The sequence below is a fragment of the Euprymna scolopes genome, chromosome 25, assembly GCF_053919585.1.
Source record: "Euprymna scolopes isolate OS-2025 chromosome 25, ASM5391958v1, whole genome shotgun sequence".
NCBI lineage: Eukaryota > Metazoa > Mollusca > Cephalopoda > Sepiida > Sepiolidae > Euprymna > Euprymna scolopes.
The window spans coordinates 91,415,134-91,433,670 of NC_136506.1; the positions used below are offsets into that span (position 1 = coordinate 91,415,134).

An 18,537-nucleotide genomic window follows, 5' to 3' on the forward strand; every position below is an offset into this window, starting at 1 on the left:
AAGAGCCAAGTACGTCCTAGGAAGGAGTACTATTGCCACATCTGGACAGGAGCTGTTAGAAGCACCTTATTCTACTTTGACAGAGTTCAAAAGTTCAGAATAGACTTTGTAGTAGAGGAGGGCATACCCTTTTCTCTTTCCTGCAACTTCTTAATCACAGAAGAAACGTTGCGAACCTGTCTCTACTCTACCGTTATTTTCATGAAAAGTGCTCGTCAGAGATCCAATCTATGGTCCTCCCTTGCCAAACTTTCACAAAAAACACTCGTCTAGCTGAAAACACTATCAACAATTTCCCCCACTCTTTATCTGTGCCTAAACCTAAACGTAGATTCCATAAACAAAGTTTCTTTCTTAGAATTGCACGCTTGTGGAACTCTCTTCAGTTTCCCTGCTTTCCAGCTGATTACAATATGGTCGTCTTCAAGTCTAATGTAAACAAGTTCTTGATGAGCCGTCCCCATTAAGTAATCTAACTGACCAAATTTCCATTACTAACGATTACTGTGATATTGTCCCATTAACTACCATACAATCATTAAACCTTATCCTCAAGTGGCCTCCGGGCCTTGATAAGTCATGACTCCATTGTTAATAAAAAACATGGACTCGAACTTGGCCCACCTAGATTGTCAGCCCGTGTTGTGATGACGACGACGACGACGACGACGATGATGATGATGATGATGATGATGATGATGATGATGATGACCGTTGTTATTGTTGATCTTCTTTCATTCCTTTCGAATTAATAAGACGATTATTGTTAGCATTGGTTTCCCCGATATCTTTCTGTTTAAAATTCCTACAATAAAAGAATATCGGATACTTACAGGAGGGACCACGTGAAGATTATGAGGCAGGGTAAAAAAAATACGACACTTGGGCGTGACTTTTAAGCGTTAATTGTAAGTAGATCTGAGTAAGAGATAACTGCTCGTAATTATAGGCGAGCCACCTGGATGTGTGCGGAAATTGTATCTTTACGGGGAGTCAGAACATGTTTATGTTCCTTCAGTCTACATCTCCGCCCCGCTTGCCTGTCAGAAGTGCAGGGTTCTGTATCTAATGGATAATGCTTCTGTTCAATAAACGCCAGCTTCTTAACTTAAAGACGCACACAGCTGGGGATTTTTTTTCCTCAGCACTACAACAGAGTTTAGGTCTTTGGTGAACTGGCCTTTTTCCTGTTGACTATGTTGACTATGTTGTTTGGTCTTGTGCAGTCGCAGAAGGTCCACTCTCCCAGCAACAATATTATAATTTCAAAACAAGGAACGCATCAGTTTTTCAGTTGGAATTAAGGCATGCTTTTCATTTTTTGAAAATGCTGCGGATAACAAAATGAACACAAAAAATACATATACGAGGTGCGTTCAATAAGTTTCCAGACCTTTTTTTGTATGGAATTTTTATTGATAATATACGCATGAAACTCTAGTCCTCTTCAAAGTAATCGCCTCCGGCTGCAATGCACTTGTTGTACCGTTCCAACAACTTCTGGAAGGTCGCATGGAAGTTCTCTTGCGTGTGCATATCAATGACCCTTTTCACAGCCTCCTTCATCTCTTCAATGTTCTCATAAATACAGCCTCTTAGGTTTCCCTTGTGTTGGGGAATAACCAAAAGTCACAGGGAGCAAGGTATGGATTACAAGGTGAGGAAATGTTTTGATGCCCATCTTGGTCAAATATTCTGTGACAAGGATGGAGTTTTAGACTTGTGCATTCGCACAAATCTTCTGCATCTTCAATTCCTTACGAATAATTGTATGTAGATTCCACACTGACATCAAACTGTGCACTTATTGTCTCTATAGACACACAACGGTCCTTATCCATGAAATTCTTTATTTGGCCAATCAACTCTGGTGGTATGACTTCCTTACTCCTCCCACACCTCCCATCATCCCTCACAGGCTCCCTAGCTTCCTTGAATCTTTTGTGGCACTCAAAAACTGATGCTCGATTTATGCAAGATGGTCCAAAAGCAGTCTGAAGCATTCCATACGTTTCTGTGGCATATTTTTCCAAGTTTCAAACAGAATTTTATCGCATATCGTACTTCTAAATTGTCCTCACGTCCAGATTGCATTTTTTAAATTCACCAGCTGTGACAATCAGGCTTTAGAAGGGTGTATTCCAATTCCTGCTGTAGCTGTTCATTTGAACCTGAAATCATAAAAATTGGTCAGTCATCTCATAATATGTATAGCAATAACATACTGAATTTGCAAGAGTCTAAGACAATTTTAAATGACTGTACAAAAAAAGTCTGGAAACTTATTGAAGGCACCTCATATATATATATATATATATATATATATATATATATATATACATATACATATATATATATATATATATATATATACATATACATATATATATATATATATATATATATATATACTTGTACATGTATACATACATGTACATACATGTATATATATACGACATAATCACATTGATACACTAGTTCTCATGAGATCACTGAAGTTAAGCAACGTTGAATCTGGTCTGTACAAGATGGGTGACCATTTAGGAATACCATGTGCTGTATGTAGGAGGACCCGACAACCCCATGCAAGAACTGCAAAAACCTAACATTGTCATTTCCCCTGAAAGAGATTTACAAGTAACCGAGGACTGCTTGTGAATTTAATACTCCCTTGACATTTCTACCTTTGGAGAAAGACGGTTCAATCCATCTAGAGTGAATGCCGTACAACAAAACAAACAAACACCCTCCCAGGCTTTGCCTTCTCCCTTTAGGGTATAGTTTATTGCTAATCGCCTGAGGCGCCCCTACTGGAGAATGCTGACTGGGCTGCCTATGAATTTTTTGCAGGCCAGAGTGCTCTTCCTCTCGGGTGCTGGCTTTTGAGTCCCACTTTGCGACCCTTGTGTTACATCTTTTCATCATGGGAGAGAGATAGTTTTTTTAGATGAGGATAGATATTTTGTATTATCTGGATCATTCTGACTACTGTTCTCATCTTGGTTCTTATTTTTATGATGTTCTTGCCGATAAAACCACTGACCTTCTTCAAGCAGGTTTTTTAAACCTTGAAAAAATTTGTATCAAATTTGGCGACCTATCCGTAATTTTGAACTGAACTTTTATTTAATCCATGGGGGGTAGATTGACACTTCTAATTGGTAATGGTTGACAGGACAAGAACACTCTACCCTTGTGTGTTATATAAAGGGTTAAAGACACAAAAATGCTACACAAGATCATGTTTCGCAGATTTGAGATAAGGATTGATACTTTGTATTATTTGGATTATTCGAACTAATGTGTGTGCTATTTTCACAACGTTTCGGCCAATGTAACCTCCGATCTTCTTCATATGTATCTTTTCACACTCTAGAACCGTTAATAAATTTCAAAATGAACTATGAGATTTTTATCCTGGGCCTCCACAATCAACAGAGATTAGACCATTCCTGTAATGATCCAGTCTCTGCTGATTTTGTGGTGGGAGTTTATTTCTGTGCAGTTCTAGGAGGTTCACCTTCCCAGGCTTTGCCTTCTCTCTTTGAAAAAGGGTTAGTTTATTGCTAATCACCTGACGCGTCCTGACCGGGGAATGCTGACATGCCCAGGGACATTTTGCAGGTCAGAGTGCCACTCCTTGGGGGAGAGGGTGGCGTTGACTTCTCAATTCTACTTTCCTGATGCCTAAGTTCTTGCAGTGGGAGAGAACTAAATTTCATTTATTTAATCCACGAAAGTAGTTTTAGACTTCTAGCAAGTCATGATTGACGGAATGAGAACAATCTTCCCTCGTGTATCAAATCACCTAAAATTTCATATTGGCTTCCGAGTTCGATGTAAAGACTCCTAAGTTAAAAAAAAAAGAAAAAAACATCTGAAAAAGGTCGGAGGTTAATTTGGCCAAAACATGGTGGACTTTCCGCATCATCCAAATAGCACACGACATTATATGCTGCGCATAACATTCTTTCTTGGTTGCTGCTTGTGTCTGCGTAGGTATTACTGTTAACGTTTATTTATCCTACGGGTCCGGAAACATTAAAACATTCCGAGATACGCGTACAGGATTCGAACTTGTGTCGACAAAGGAAAGGCATCTTTAGTTAGTGAAGGTGTTATTATTACCTAACCCTTTTCTACATCCTTATACATACACTCGTCAGCGAGCGTTTCAAACAGGAATTATCTCCCTTTTCGTAATGGTAGAAGGCACAACAATTTGTGACATAAAAAGTGATGCACAGGAAATCACTAATGAGATGTGCTCATCAGCGGCCAGGCTGGAAGCAAAAAAAAAGAGGGCGAATTTCATGGTATGTAAAACATTTCCTTAAACTCCAATGTACACACACATGTGCCATTCTTTTCGTGTTTTGTTGTACATACATGAACACAATCTCAAAGCGAAGGAGAGAACTTGAATGCCTACTAGACACTGTCCTCGAGTGTCTAAGGTCTTTCTGTATAGGGGTTTGTCAGAACAACCTGGCATAAGGATACTTTTCCCTAGAAGTATAGTATTCGCTGCCCAAATAAGATATCCTCGCTATGGATAACCCGCATTATCTTTTACGAGGAATGCTGCACATTCTCCAAGTGATGTTACCTCAATTAATGACACAAAGCTAGATACTCCACCAGACTAGATAAATTCTTGTCCTGAAATCCAGTAAGACCAAGAGACCAAAATCAAAGATATACTACAACGTATAAAAATGGTTAATTGAGGAGAGGAAAATTATGTTCTCAATTTCTTTACTAAAATGGAATATTCGACTATCTATGTATCTCATATAGAGTTCGAGTGTTTGTCCCAGGTTGTGGGTCCCTTGACTTCTGAGAACTTCGACTGAAGTAAACTAAAACAAAAAAAGCGAGCTTTGTTAGGAATAAATTATTTTTACATACATTATCGTTTCCTTGTTTCTTTGTTTCATGTGTAAATATTTGTATTTAAACATATAATGAAAGTCAACAGCAAACGGTGTTTTTTCAGATTCAGTTCCTGATATTAATAAGGTAAGCATTGCTGCCCAAACATCGGCTAATCCTCTTTGCAGTTCTGGGGAAAAAATCATATTCGGAAATTTAAATACAAAACAAGTAAAGCATACGTGCCCCTCCCCATGAGTGCACAGCGAACGAGGCATAAAAAAATGACTAAGTTCAGCATTTGCCCCCCACCATTTAGTTCCAAAAGTCCCCAGAGGACGTCAAATCCTGGTGAAAATGAACAAACGGTGAAGTTTTAGACCTTAATATATGTAAATTTGAGTTCTGCACCATGCAAAAAAAGAAATGATTAAGCCCATCATTTGTCCTCCCCCTTTAGCTCCAAAAGTGCCCAAGACCTTAACATATTTAAATTTGAGTTCAGCACCGTGCAAAACTGCTATATACATATACAGAAAATTTTGGACAAATATGGTAAAATAGTCCCCAAAATAGAGTGTTTTTATTAACCCTAAAAGAGCCCCTGGGGCACATCAAGAGTTATCACGAAGTATAGACAAGCAAAATTATATAGAAATCAGTTAGTTACAACTTTTCAGAAAGTTTTATAAAAATCCAAGGCATCATTTTTTTTAATAAGCACCAAAATATCAATTTTAGTCATTTTAACCTGAAAAGAAACCAAAGTTTTCCCGGAAAATCCGCTCTGTTACTTTTTTTACTCATATCATGTTTAATGTTTGTGCAAAATTTCAAAAAATTCCTAGGCATAGTTATTGAGAAAAGTGCAGACAGACAAACGGACGAACAGACAAGGTTGAATTTACAGGGCCACCCTCCTTTTGTCGGGGGGACCAAAAATTTAAATATCTTGAGAGATTCAAATATAATCTTTTATTTCCATTTTCTTGCATTCTCACGTATAAGGTTTTGTTGGCAAACTAGAATAGTACACAACTCAGTCAGCAGCTAACGGTGTTTTGTCAGATTGAGTTCCTGATATTAAGCCTCTACCTGTGATATAACTTCTAGCGCAAATTCCAGTTTCCCAAATTTATTAATTTAAAGAATTAAATTGTTAGGTGAGAGTACAGAATAGTTAACTCATCTCCCTATGTAAAGAATGGCCTTCTAATTACTTATTTCTGTAAAAGAAATTAGTTAAAATAATAAAATTAAAAAAAAAAAACTCATTTTATCATATTTTCAACCAGAAGAAATGGTATTTAATTGACAAAATGTCTCCTTTTCAATAGCAATATGCAAAAGAGTAAAGGAAACAGGAACTGCTATTTAAAGATCGTAATCGTAACTGAAACTCCAAGACATCTTTTTGAAGTGAGTTTCAAACGGACGTGTCAGCGCAGATCGGCATTGCTGACATTAAAACTCGGTTTGAAGCAGAAGAGAAACGTTCAAGATATATCGACGTGGTTATTGTTCCGGAAGATTGCATATGCGTTCAATTTTCGCAGAAGAAGAAGAAGAAGAAGAAGAAGAAGAAGAAGAAGAAGAAGACAACTAATAGATAATAGTCATGAGAAAATGGCATTAGTCTCTAAGAAAAACCACCAGCATTGTCTGATCCGTTTTGAACAAAAAGCCATAAAATAAATAAATGAACCATTTTTGGCCTCTTCATTTTTATATAGATATCAATTGCGTTTTCATAGTATTTGGATTCATTCGACTACTGTTCCTATCTTGAGTGTCATTTTCACAACGTTTCGGTCGATGTAACCTCCGACCTTTTGCCTGCTTTCCAGCTGACTACAATCTGATTGTCTTCAAGTCCAACGTGAACAAGTTCTTATCGAACCGTCCCCCTAAGTAATCCAAGTTATAAAATTCCCCACTAATGTTTACTACGCTAAAATCACAATGAAAAATGTATACCCATTGACCCTTATCCTCGAGTGGCCCCTGGGCCTTGATAAGTGGTGACCCCCATGTAAAAAAAGAAAAAGAAAGAAAAAAGGTGCATCTTGTCAAACTCGGTAATGTTTCTATAGAAGTTGGGAATTTGGACGGAATTTCAAACGGAACCCTGTTGTTCTGTCAGCCATGACTGGATAGAGGTCCTAAATAATTCATAATTGTTTTTTTAGTCGCCCACACTGAGGATTGAACCTTCAACTTTCAGAAGAATATCACTTTTACAATTGATTTTTCCAAGTACTCTAACCATTGTGCCACAGGCCCTTGCCGACAAATTCCAGAGTTCTACAGAAACATTCCCGAGTTCGATAAGATACATAGGAAGTAAGCCAGAGATTATTAAATCAACCAAAACATTGTGAAAATGACACTCAAGATGGAGTATTGTTGCCACATCTGGGATGGTGCACCTACCAGTCTTTCGCTCTTGGACAGGGTTCAAAAATGGAGTCTCAAATCTGTATAGGTCCAGCATTATCAACTTATCTCTAACCTCTGTCCCATCGCCACAATATTGCATTCCTGGGTCTCTTTTACAAGCATTTTCTAATGGAATGATTCGTAGGACTTGTGCCTGCTCAACGTAAATATCTACTCTCGACTAACCCGACAAGCAGCAAAATCCCACCCTTTCACTATAAAGCTCTCTAGATATCAGAAAACCTTTTACTCTAATCGTTCTTTTGCTTGAACGGCTAGACTTTGAAATTCCTTCCAGGTGTCCTGTTTCCTCGATCAGCAGAAGTTTAAAGTGTAATATGAACAGACATCTCGCTGCTCAACTCCCTATATAGTGTCCCTGCAGATATGGTCTCAAATAGTAGCCTCTTACATCCAAGTGCCACTGTGCCTTGTTTGGAGCAAATAAGAATAATATATTAGCCCACGTGCGAAAGAGCAGGACACAAAATGTTTTAAATAATAATAGAATAACAATAACAAAGACTTTCGCTGGCGAGGACTACTATTGAGCATAACCAGTTATACAGTCCTTTTGAAATTTTCATCTCTATTTTTCTCGTTATGTACTGAATATTTGTTAATGAAACCTATATGAAATATGTTCCTTATTAAATTTTAAAGATTTTCTATTCTGAAAGAAGTTTTAAAAAATTTAATCTAAAACGTTATTTTAAAGTTTTTGTTAAAAAAAATTCAGATTTTCTCATTATTCAGACCTGTATTATAAAACAATTAATGATATAAATATAAAATTTTCAATGATTTTTTTTTAATTGCAACAGAATGTACATTACATAAAATAAATCCAAGTTAATTTTTTGATTCAATTTAAATTAAATTTTTATACCTTACTTTGTAAAATTTATAAAAGTGCACTTTGAAGATAAATAAATTTCAGATTCAATCTTGTACCTTTTTTTTTTAAAGCCTATAGTAAAAACATTTTGTTTAACAATTTTCATGCCTTGGCTGAAACGTTTTTCTAACTTGTGTGTGTGTGTGTGTGTGTGTGTGTGTGTGTGTGTGTGTGTGTGTGTGTGTGTGTGTGTGTGAAAGCGAGCATGAAACACTAGTGTCTGTAGGTATAAAGAATAATTATTATTTCATTATAATTATCAAGCCCTTTAAGAATACTTAAGGATAGACACTGTCTGCAGAAGGAGCTGCTAGAAAGAACTTGTCCTGCTTTGATAGAGTTCAAAATAGACTTCGTAGCCTCGTAGGAGATGTCCTTTTCTCTTCCTTGCAACCTCTATCTCACAGAAGAGATGTTGCGAGCTTGTCTCTGATGTATCGTTATTTTCATGGAAAGTGTTCGACTGAGCTTCAGTCTATGGTCCCCCCTCGCCAAACTTTTACAAGAAACACTCGTCTAGCTGAAAACACTATTAATAATTCTCCCCACTCTTTATCTGTGCCTAAACCTAAACGTAGATTCCATGAACAAAGCTTCTTTCATAGAACTGCACGCCTGTAGAATTGTCTTCCATTTTCCTGCTTTCCGACTGAGTACAATATGGTTGTCTAAAGTCTAACGTAAATAAGTTCTTGATGAGCAGTTCCATATAAATTAACAAATTTACCGAATTTTCATTACTAATGATTACTATATTTTCCAATTTCTACTGTACACTCTTTAACCCTTATCCTTGAGTGGCCTCTTGGCCTTGATAATGTGGTGATGCCTGTGTAAAAAAAAACCCCCAAAAAACCCTAACCCTAACCCTAACCTCAATGCAACGTTCACAACTTCCGCTCATAGGAACACTCTAGATTCAGCGTTTAATAGTTCTTAATTTAATTTCATTCCCGTGGCAATTGTTTAGTTGCCCTGAAGTAGAGGCTCAGCAAATAGAGCAAAAGGCGGCTTTGTGGTTGCGTTTGAATCTAATGACTGGCAAGAATCGTTACCCTACACTGATCATTGCGTAAACATGAAACTACCTGTGTCTGTAGGTATAAATATTTGTATATTTTGGCAGCAAGTCATTATTCAAGCACGCCTGATTGAACACGACAGAGCTATCTTTTTCACGATTTTTCTGGATTACAACAACAATCGCTTCCGATGATAATCGGATGCACCGATAGAAAGCGTTTAAACAACAACTTTTGGGCGCCATTTTATACAACATACCAGCTGAAATAAAAAAAGACCGCTCACCGAATGGAAAAGATATCCAGATAAATTGGAAAAAAGAATAACTCTGTCGTGTTCAATCAGACATGCTTGAACACACACACACACACACACACACACATAAAATTTTAGTCATTCAATAAATTTAAAAAAATTATGCCGTGAAATGTTTGAATTTCAAATCAAAAGATTTTTATTATTCTATGTAAGACAAAAAATACATGTGAAATATTTCAACTCCTTATCCTATAGGATTTCGATGTCTACCATCTCTTCAGAGGAGAAAATATTAGCAAATAGTTATAATGGTTTACACCTTATTTGCTAAAGTCAGTGAAACATGGAAAATCACAATTAAAAGTTGTTTAAGTATTTAAATATCATAGAGTAAGGTAAGTTAGTGAAAAGGATATAAAAATTCACATCCAAATTGCATGGTAAAATCCAAAGTGAATGTCTTTGATAGCAGTGAGGTAAAGTGATCCAATCTGTATTTTGAGTAATCCACATCACAAGGTAATAGTCCAAAGTAGGCATTTTCCTGGAAAAGACTTATAATCACAGGTTTCCATATCAGTTGATTGTTATGTGTGTGTGCAGTCAGCACCAACCCTATACAGGATTTAACCGGCTTCCTCCAAAGGAGGAAGTTACATGGGAGTATGAAATTCACAAGTGGTCTCCAGTCGCATGTATATCCCCGTTAGGGAAGATGACGACGTTAGGTTTTTGCCACTTTTTACAGGGATGTGTTGACGTCCTCCTACATACAGCACCTAGACTTCCCAAATTGGTCACCCATTTTAGTAATGACCAGGCTCAACATTGCTTAACTTTGGTGATCTGACGGGAACCGGTGTGTCAACGTGATTATGCCGTTTTTTTTATCGAGCACTCTTTATAATATAAGCTCGTTTTAATTCATGAGTACCTTTAACTTGAGGTATATATATATATATATATATATATATATATATATATATATATATATATATATATATATATATATATATATATATATATATATATAAAGTTAAAGGTACTCATGAATTAAAACAAGCTTATATTATAAATAGTGCTCAATAAAAAAAGATATATATATATATATATATATATATATATATACACACACACACACACACACACACACACACACACACACACACACACACACTTATGTATGCTTTATTCGTTTCTATGAAGTGCTCGCCATGATCTCGGGGAAGAGGTTGGATGGAATCTCATCTTCCATATAGTTATTTTATTATCAATCAAACGGAAAACGCTTTTAAGAATATATCTGATAAGAATGAAGCCGAAATATCTATCGCAAGACGCATGAGATATTTACATCTGCGATTATCAAAATACATCATAAGCTGCATCGGACAGCAGCTGTCATACGTTCGCGTGTGACATATTAAATGTCATAAGCTGCTGCCAATGACTAATAATTTACCAATCACAAATGCCACCTCCTTTCCCCACGCACGAGGCTTATTTCAAATCCGGATCTAAAGACTTTCTATAAAATTGCATTTGTTTGAAATGCTAGTGTAATTGCAAGAATTAGGAGTGGAGGTGGAGCAGATTCAGGCGACGTTTGCCTTTACTAAGCAGAAGAGTTCTACCATTGCTGACTAAAGAGTCTATCAGGCATGTGCATGCAGTGCGATGATGTACGGAAGTGAAATCTAGTTAGTGAGAGTTGAGGACGTGAGTTGCATGGAGAGAAATGATATAAGAATGATAATGATGGATGTGTAATGCGAGTCTTTTTTTTAAAATTATTTTAACCCCAAACAAGGCACAGCGCCACTTTTAAGTAGGGGGTTACTATCGGGGACATAAGTTGCAGGGATATTATGAAGGGAGATGAACAGCAAGATGTCTGTTCACATTACACTTGAACTTCTGCATGTCAGTACAGTTGGGAAAGCAGAATCCCAGAAGGGAGTTCCAAATTCTAGCAGTTCTGGGAAAGAAACTATTAGAGTAGAAGGCTTCCTTGCATCTAGGGATATCTACTGTGAAGGGGTGGGATTTAGCTGCTTGTCGGGTTTGTCGGGGTATTGACGTCAAGGGGGTACAAGTGCTTGTAGTTCGTCAGAGCATTCACCATTAAAGTACTTGTAGAACAGGCAGAGATAGGCAACATTTTGTCGATGGGACAGAGGCTGAAGATTAGGTGACAGTTTATGACCTATTAGGTTGGTGACTCTCTTTTGAACCCTGTCCAGGAGTGAGAGACAAGCAGCAGATGCATCAGCCGAAATGTGACAACAATAATCCATACATGGGCGAATGGTGGCCTTATAGAGGTACAGGATACTTTCGGGCATAAATAGCTTTCTAGCACGGTAGAAAGAACCCACCTCCTTCACAGCAGCCTTGGCAATGCTCTCAATGTATATATTTCAGTTCATGTACCCTGTAAAAGACAGGTTTAGTTATGATAATCTCAGAGAAGATTTTACAAGGTGCCTTTAATACTTTTAAAAATTTATGCTTAAAAAAAGTATATTTCTTCTCTTTGTACAATTTGATTTATTTTTAATATTTTGAAAATTATTTTTATTCATTGAGTTTTTTCTATTTTTTTCAATCATTCCTTATTTTCTTTCATTTTTTCTTATTTTCATTTTTTTTTCCAAATAACTTTATTTCGTTTTTTTAATTGTTTTTTAACGTTTAATTTATTCTTTTTCTTCCATTTTTGTTTTTTCTTACATATTTTTACCAACTTTTCTTACAATGTTTCTATAATTTTTCTATCCTTTAAAATTTTTTTTTCATATTTTCTCCCATTTTTTCCCCGTTTTTTTCTTTTCATTTTTTTTCTTTTTTTTCATTTTTTTCACTTGTTTTTCTAGATTTATTTCTGTATTTTTTCTTCTTTTTTCCTCCTTTTTATTTTCTTTCACTTTTTCTTTTTCATTTTCATCTTCAGTTTTCCTTCCATTTATTTTCTTTCACTTTTTCTTTTCATTTTCATCTTCAGTTTTTCCTGCCATTTATTTTCTTTCACTTTTTCTTTTTCATTTTCATCTTCATTTTTTCCTTCCATTTATTTTATTTCACTTTTTCTTTTTCATTTTCATCTTCAGTTTTTTCTTCCATTTATTTTCTTTCACTTTTTCTTTTTCATTTTCATCTTCATTTTTTCCTTCCATTTTTTTTCTTCCACTTAATAATTCTAATCCCCACCCCACCGTCCCAGTATTTCTGGATTTTGAAACTTATGTAACATTTTATTTTTTCTAAATTCTTAACGTATAAATTTTTATTTCTTCTTAATTCCATTCTTAGTTAATTGTTAATGTATTCGACAACAAGGTGTTAGAAAATGTCGTCTTTTCTTCTGTTTATAAGGACGAACGCACTATAGTATATGACGTTTGCCTTTAAACTTTGATTCAAACACTATTCTGCAATTTTAAAGGTGTCAAAACGATTTTCGATGTGTCACAGCATTAAACACAAGTCAGCCATTTGAAATAGAGACCATTTCGTTCCGACGTTATTCATTTTTTTTTTTCATTTTCTTTCTCCAATAAATCTGCAATTATTGTCAACAAGAAGAGAATTGGACAATCTAAGACAACTTTTAACAGCAATTTGTTTTTTTTTACATGGTAGTCACCACTTATCAAGGCCCGGAGGCCACTCAGGGATAAGGGTTATTGCGTGTACAGTAATCAATGAGATAATATTGTAGTAATCGTTAGTAATAGAGATTTGATAAAGTGTCTTACTTAAGGAGGCGGTTTATCAGAAATTTGTTTATGTTGGACTTCGATACGGATGTGAATGCTGGACGCTAAAAAAAGGACACAAAGCAGCGACTAGGAGCAGTGAAGACGTGGTTCATCCGGAGAATCATGAAAATCAAATTTTTCAGCCATATAAGCAGGGCTGACGGACTAGAGAGCCTGTTATGGAGTGGCAAAATATGTGGAAACAAAAGCAGAGGAAGACAGCGCACAAAATTCATAGATAATTTAAACAAATTTGCAACGAATAAAGAGGCCGCTACGAAATTTCTTCAACCACCATTGTGCTGTGCGTTCAGTAGTGATTTCTGTGCCAAACACTTCGTTGATATCGCGAACTATTTCAGCAACTTTTCGGCCTAGCTTGAATTAAAATAAGAAAATTGTGCGAATTTGCTTTTTTTCTATCTTGCGTTCAATATTCTGCAAAGAAAACGATTGTAATTAAAACGATTGGATAGTGCGAAAAACGCTCTTTAAAATGATATATAAAGTAAAGATATTACAACGAAAACTTATTTGAAAATACATCATTTGAAATCAAAATTAAAAATTTTGCAAGAACTTTCTTCTCAACCTATTATTTTGTATTACTTAAGTTTATAGGAGGAAAAAACCTTAGAGAAACAAACGTTGATTAACTCATATTTAAGATAATAATAAAAGACAGAAATAGACTGATTTCGGATTTTGTCTTTATTTTAGTACTTAACTAGTTTTGTAATCTCACTCTGTCTAACCAGAGTTGAATGGGTGAGCCAACGGGTCCCTTTTTTAATATACAGTAGAACCCCGGGATACGGCATTATAAATTAGTAACAAAATACAGCATAGTATATAATACACATGTATATAATTAACTAACATTATAAATAACACCATAAGGCGGGCAAATACCGTAACCAGGGACCGGAAAAACATCGTATTCCACATTGTAACGTATCCCTGAGTTCTACTATATATATATATATATATATATATATATATATATATATATATATAACTATTTCATTTATTCACATAAATTTACTATACGAAAGTATAGATTTATGCGTAAACTTTAAGTATTTACTTCAAAAGTGCTCAATACGTAGGTAGAGCTAGTTAGTAATTTATAAAATATATATGGCGATTAATCTACACTGAATATTCTGCGTTTCATCCAACTATAGGATTCGTCAGGTTTATGCGCATAAGCCTGACGAATCCTATAGTTGGATGAAACGCAGAATATTCAGTGTAGCTTAATCGCCATATATATTTTATAAATTACTATATATATATATATATATATATATATATATATATATGTGTGTGTGTGTGTGTGTGTGTGTGTGTGTGTGTGTGTGTGTGTGTGTGTGAATGTGTGTTCTTTAAAGATACCAAGCTGTGTCAATTTGTAATTGTCTAGGTAATGTATCCGGAAATATAACTTTGAACTCAAAACCAGGTGGTTTTGTAACTCTATCTAATAAGAACCTGGTTGCTGACATAACGGTAATGGTCTGGCTCTAACCCTATAATTCATAGGGTCTCCATGCATAAACACCCACTAAAAGCAAAAGTGTATTTTGATTGTTTTGAAAACGTGTTTTTATAAGACAAGAATCGTCTTCCGTCTGCCAACAGCCGGCCACTGTTGGTGTCGGACCAGTAAAAGTACGCCTTGATTGTACAGACCATTTCCGCCAACCACTGGATATTGGCAAGCCACACGATACATGTCAGAAGATCCAAGGGCGCTTCCCATGTGCTATTTCTTCAAATGTTTTGAAAGTTCACACATGTTCGAAACCAACTGAGAAGCTTCTGGAAATAGACTGCAGGCCCGCTGTTCTATTTTAAAGTTGGCCACTGTGAAACTTTGGCTTCTCTGGACGGGCAAAGTCAAAAGATCTGGCACAGGATATAGGTATTTAGATAACAGATCAGAGGCAGCCATTAACTCGGATGAAGCTGAATGCAAATTGTAATTTATTTTTGATCGATATGCAAATCCTTGGAGTTTTCCATGCGTAGTCGGACTTTCTGTGGATTTGTTTCCTGATAAGCAATTTCGGTCTGCCAGATACAACGTGGAAGCAGAGAAAATTCCATTGTTAGTTGTTAAATGATGATGATGATGAGGAGGAGGAGGAGGAGAAGGAGAATGATGATGATCATCATCATCATCGTCATCACCATATCACTACTACTACTACTACTAATCATCATCATCATCATCATTATTATAATCATCATCATTATTATAATCAATATCAACATCATTATCATCATCATCATCATTATCATCGTCATCATGAGCTGAACGGCCTTTAGAAATCGGTTTCTAAAACTAACCTATCTCTGACCAGGTCTTCATTCGTCCATCATTCTCTCAAGTTGATCATTATCACTTCCCCCCATGTTTTCCTTGACCTTCCTCTGACAAAACATACGAACATAACGGTAAATTCATTCATATGTATTCCCCATGGGTTCATCTTAATCGTCATTAGTTCTCATAAAACATCCATGTTCTATTATTGAGCCAATTGGTTTAATGTCGGTTTTTACTTGCTGGCATATATTGGACGGCTTTTAAAAACTAACTTCGAAAGTAACCTATCTCTGAGCAGGTCTTTATTTATCCCTCTTTCTCTCAGGCCCATTTTTTATCACTTTCTCCCATGATTTCCTAGACTTTCCCCTGCCAACTAACCCTGCTACCTCAACTGTTCTACATCAATTAACCCAAGTACTTTCATCCATTCTTTCAATGTGGCCAAAACAACAAAGTCTCCTATTCTACACACATCTCTCGATAATGCACAGATTTAATATTTCTTTGACGTCATCAGCTGTAAACTGATCTCATTACACATCCATCCATCACATCATTCTCATATTTCCATCCATGCAATCCATGATCAACAGTAATAATAGACATGATGATGATGATGATGATGATGATGATGATGATGATGATGATGATGATGATGGAGGAAAGTAGAAAGTGGGTCTTAAGTTTACTTCTGACAGTCGTGTAACTCTTGCTTCCCTTATTTTGTCCTTTAGTCCTCACATTCTTGAAGCGATGTTTCTGACAAAGAAGGAAGAATTGCTGTTTTCTATATCACAATTCCATCTAACACTTACTGTTGACAAGTTTTTAACCTTGAAGTTGTATATTTTAGCTCCTTATATCAAGTGGTTTCATGCCTTGTCTGAAGTGATTTCTATTAAAAAAATGATGATGATGACCATGATGATGATGATGATGATGATGATGATTCACATAATCTATTTAAAAAAAAACCCAACATGGACACTTGTAAGCTTACTGTTATGTCTCACCAATTGTTTTAATTTAACTTAACCCATTTCAATTTTGTCTCTACCTTATCGCATGATACGCTTGGCAAATTATAAATTCGTATTTGTCCACACCGACTCCGATCTCCCGCTTTAGCATCTAACATCTGCATCGATTCCCCACCCCCTGCAATCCAACTCATGACAAAAACAAACAAACAAAAGCCAAAAAGATTCTATGCGCAGTTGAAGTTTATTTTCCATTTTCTCTTCATCAATGTTTTATCGTTGACATTTTCGCGTGGCCCAACATCTTCCGTCCCAAAACCAAAATGGCTGCATTTTTCGTTTTTTATGGCGCTTCAAACAACCATTATTCTTTTTGCACCAGATTGTCAACTTCTCTCTTTGTAATTTCTTTGTTATTTTAGACGGAGAATCATTGACCCTATGCCTTTATGCATGCTTCTATTTTATTGTGTGCTACATTGTTTTCGTGTTAAGATTTCTTCCCGTCGTCGTCGTCGTCCTCCTCCTCCCCCTCCTCCTCAGTCTAATTCTTCTTTTCTCCTTTCTATTTCCTCCACGATTATCTTCTTCTTCGTTTGAGTCCTTCTTCTTGCCTACTTACTTCTTCGAAGTTGACGGTGTTGGATTATCGATGTTGTCCCTTCCCTCCCCACCCTCCCCTCAAGTGTTAGGAAGAAAAAAAAAGAAAGAGGAAAAAAAGTATGACACAAGACAAAAGGAAATAAGTTTATCGGGAGGAGAGGGAAACAAAGGTATAGGAAATAGGTTTTCCGGCAGAATAATGGAGAGAAAGTTGTTCACCAAGGTACACAAAAGAAAGCCAAAATATGATAGTTAATCAAGGTATGGCGAACAAGAGACCCGGCATAAAAGGTAGATATATTTAGAATTAATACAGGGGCAGTTTAGGTGTGACTGTGAGTTTTGCGACAGACAATCAGGAAAGTTACAAGTTGCACAAAAGGAAGCTGAAATAGGATTGTTAATCAGGGTATGGCAAACCAAAGTTACGACAGTTACAGTTAAAGACAGTTATGAGTAGGGCTATGACAACAGCATATTCTTATCATTGTTTTAACTCTCAAGTATATATCCAACGTAGTTAGATACAGTTAATCAACCGAGAACCACATCACTCTATACAAAAGCATATAAGATATCAACGGATACACAATCGAGAGTCAAAACAATGAAAAGAATATGCTGTTGTCCTAGTCCTAGTTATGAGTTGAACTCAGTCAAAGGCAGATTGTGGCTTGGCCCATGTCGTTGAGAGCTTTGGGAGATGGTATCAACAGACGAACTTAGCTCCGGCAGAAAAACTAAGTTGTGGTCATTAGCCTTAGAGAGTTGTTTCCTGTGATGGTATCACACATGCACCCAGAGTTCAAGTAGTATATACAGTATGTGTTTCGTTCGTGTTGTTTAATTTTTTTTATATACTTGTAGCCCCGTGTGCACCTTCTCGACAGCCGCTAGTGCAAGAGACAATAACACAGGCAGAAGAGAAGACAATGGAAACGATGTTGGGGGTCAGTGGTGAGTATCGAACGCAGTAACACATGATTTTGTCACAACATTAGGAGTGCCCCTGAATATCGACGTTTAATAAATTAGTATTAACACTTGATCGAGCGACCAGTGCAAATCATGGTGACATGAAACTTGAAAACAGAATCGTTCCCAGGAAGCAAGGATGAGTCGAGGTTACGAATAACATAACTTTTTGTTGAACTGATAAAGAAACGAGGGTCTCAAAAGTGTTTGTCATGGAAGCCGCAAAGGACACATCGCCCTAAATATGGAAACAATGTTAATGGGAGTAAGTGGTTTTGTCACAACATTACGGCTGGACCTGAGATATATTTAGAGTTAGTTTGGAGGCACTTTAACGAGTGGTAATGAGTTTTACAACAGTTAGGAACAGTTTGCAAACAGTCCAGT

The 18,537-nt window shown here is 36.3% G+C and overlaps 1 protein-coding gene and 1 pseudogene across 6 annotated transcripts in view; both read right to left on the reverse strand.

The window, feature by feature from the left end:
* Positions 1-18,537, reverse strand: part of LOC145247503 (uncharacterized) — a 1,258,807-nt gene that overhangs the window by 904,138 nt on the left and 336,132 nt on the right. The window lies entirely within an intron of this gene.
* Positions 10,261-10,379, reverse strand: LOC145247583 (5S ribosomal RNA; annotated as a pseudogene).